Source organism: Rhagoletis zephyria, unplaced genomic scaffold, assembly GCF_001687245.7.
Source record: "Rhagoletis zephyria isolate East Lansing unplaced genomic scaffold, Rhagoletis_zephyria_1.1 Rzeph_scaffold_01005, whole genome shotgun sequence".
NCBI lineage: Eukaryota > Metazoa > Arthropoda > Insecta > Diptera > Tephritidae > Rhagoletis > Rhagoletis zephyria.
The window spans coordinates 77,570-80,441 of record NW_016158089.1 but is presented as its reverse complement, the minus strand read 5'-3'; the positions used below and the strand labels follow the sequence as shown (position 1 = coordinate 80,441).

The following is a 2,872-nucleotide window of genomic DNA, read 5'->3' as shown; positions in this document are numbered from 1 at the left end:
GCTATGCTAGCAATGCTTCTCATTTTTAAGTATTTGCTATTGCTACCGCAACACTTTTCACAAATTATACCCTTTTTCACCAAATTTCCTACACACGGCTTATATACCACCAACTTTTAGCGGTTGGCCAACTGGTTGGCCGATAAATCGATCCGTGTGTAGGGCCTTTTAGCCACTCCAAATCGGCTATTTATCAAACATTTAACAGTGAGCGCGCACTTCGTTAGGATAACGCGATACTATATTTTCCCCCCTTTATTTATCAGTACTTAATCAACGTTTCTATTTTGTTTCATCTTTCTACTTTATTTTAATTAGAGATTAATTCTTGTATAATGGCTTTTTACAGTGTAATCAATAGTGAAGTTGGCTGCAGTCAGTGATCCCGCGCGTGCGGACAAACATATCTGCCAAAAAGCCAGCAAACGAGGCTGTAAACAATTGTAATTGTGCAAAAAAACAGGCGAGAAAAGTGTACAGCGGCGAAGGGACGCAACAAATTCGTGAATAAAATTTTAAATGTATTTAGTGTGTGCCAAAGCGAACAACGTTGCAGCGCCATAGTGAGTGAGAAAAATCAATAAATATGTAATTGCTGAAATTACAAAGAGCAGAGCAGCATCAGATAAAAAGTGTATTTAATTAAACCGAAAAACGAATAAACTTGTGTTTTATGCAATTATTTGTGGTAGAGCTAATGTGCAAACACAAATGGCCATAAAAAGGACGTAATTTTATTTTATGAATTCAGGTGAGTACAAAATTTATTTGGCTAGCGTGCATTTGCATCCATATAAAATTTTATATAATATCGCCCCTTAAACGTTCATAAGTATATTTCAAGATTATAGTTTCGCATAAATGGCTTCAGCTTTCATAAGTTTTGCCAGCATTCGTTGCAAAATTTCCCCATTTTGTTTTAATAGTTTTGCAGAATTCTATTTGCGGTTTTCCTTTAATTTTGTGCTTCGCTGGTTGCTTGTTGACTTGCTGGCGTTGGTTGTTGTTGTATCTTCCTGCTAAAATACATATTTACGGCCACACAACCATGCGTATATCTGCGCGTAGATGTCTCCTGCAATGCACTTGGGGTTCTGATTTTGTTTGGTTATTTGTTGTGTTTTCTGCAGTACCACAAATTTATTCCTTTGCTAGTTTCTCTTCTCTGGTTTCTCTTTGTATTCAATGTTTTTCTTCGTTTTTTCCTGTATTTGCGCAATACAAACTCCTTAATGGCTTTGGCTTGTTGTTGAGCTATTTTTATATGCTTGACTTGTTTTTGCTTCTTTTCTCCTGTCGGCCAACTTAGTGGTTGTTGCTGATTGTAGTTCTTCATGCATTTAGCGTTTGGGTGTCTATGCTGCTAAACTAAAAAACATTAGCTGTGTTTTCGTATTATCCAGCAAAAAATATCCAGTAACTTGCCAGTAACCAAATTTCGGAGAGTAAGTCAATATTTACTCCCAATGAGTGAAATATGCAAGAAAGTACGAAAACGCAAAACCAGCAAGAAGTTGCTAGTTTTATGAACAGCTGATTTATTTGTTATTTTCCGATGCAATTTTCTTTGAGAACTAGTATTTTCCATCTTATTATATATTTAAATGGGTTTATTTTGTCAATTGCAAGTCTAAAAGCACCACAAACAATTATTTTGTTAATGTGAATTACATTAAACATCATGCCATCAGCTGTTTCTATTGTTATATGGACCAATTTTTATGTTATTTTGCCCATTTGAGTCGTTTACGAACGTTTCCCGGTCGCAACAACGTTTTTTTGGCAGCGACCCGTCCATACAAACCAAAACCATTTTTCCAGGTGAGTCCAAACTTTTGCAGGGCAGTGTACATACTACTTTTATATGTATGTATGTACATAAGTACATTAGACTGCATCAACAAAAAATGTTGCGGTTTTTCCGCCAGGATTACAAAATTTATTATATTTAAAGACGTCCACCAAAATATTTCGGAAAAATTTTAAGATATAAGTGAGCTGGACCGATTTGAAAATACCTCCAAAAATGGAGTTTTTTATGAATAAAAATAGTTTCTTAAATAACTTTTTAAAAAAAGTCCCTTCAGATGACAAAACTATTTTTATTCATAAAAAACTCCATTTTTGGAGATATTTTCAAATCGGTCCAGCTCACTTAAATCTTAATATTTTTCCGAAATATTTTTGTGGACGTCTTAAAATATAATAGGTTTTATGACTCCAATGGAAAAATTGTACCGATTTTTTTTTGTATGGGGAGTGATGCAGTCTAAAGTACATACATACCAAATTTCTGAATTCAAATAGTATGCCTGGCAGAACATTTCTTAATGTTTATTAAAACATAAAAAAACTTGGAAACCTTTTCCGAAGTAGCAGACTTCGAATCTTCCCTTCCCACGACTCTGGCGTCCACGTAACCGAAATCACCCTGATCTATGTACATGTGTACATTAAGGTGATCCAAAAAAAAGCAAGTTGTAATTTTAATGTTTTATACCGAACAAAATTATTCCCTTTTTTTTATTTTGTAATCAAAAAACATTTTGCTCAAAGTGCGCAAAGTTTGTAATGTATTTTATGTATGTATATGAAATAACAAGTTTTCGTAGAAATAGTACAGAATTCTTGAAAACCAATATTTTTTCGATCGGAAAACTTTGTTTCTCCCCACGAGACTTTCAATAATAAATAATATCCATTTTTTATTTAACCATTAAATAAACTATTTTTTATAGGACCCCTAAAAACCTCAAAACATGCAAAGGGGGGGGGAGGGACCCATAATAAATCGCTAGAAATAAAAAATAGTAAAATAAAAAATTTGGTGTTATCAGATTATCAGCAGTCTTCTGAAGATAGTTTTGCGATC

General features: G+C 33.8%; 1 protein-coding gene across 1 annotated transcript in view; it reads left to right on the top strand.

The window, feature by feature from the left end:
* Positions 1-364: 364 nt before the first annotated feature.
* The window catches only part of LOC108362409 (mediator of RNA polymerase II transcription subunit 15), a 21,543-nt gene continuing 19,035 nt past the window's right edge, over positions 365-2,872 (top strand). Inside the window, exon 1 of the mRNA XM_017615370.1 lies at positions 365-751. The gene's annotated coding sequence lies outside the window, so the exon portion shown is untranslated. The remainder of the gene's footprint in view (positions 752-2,872) is intronic.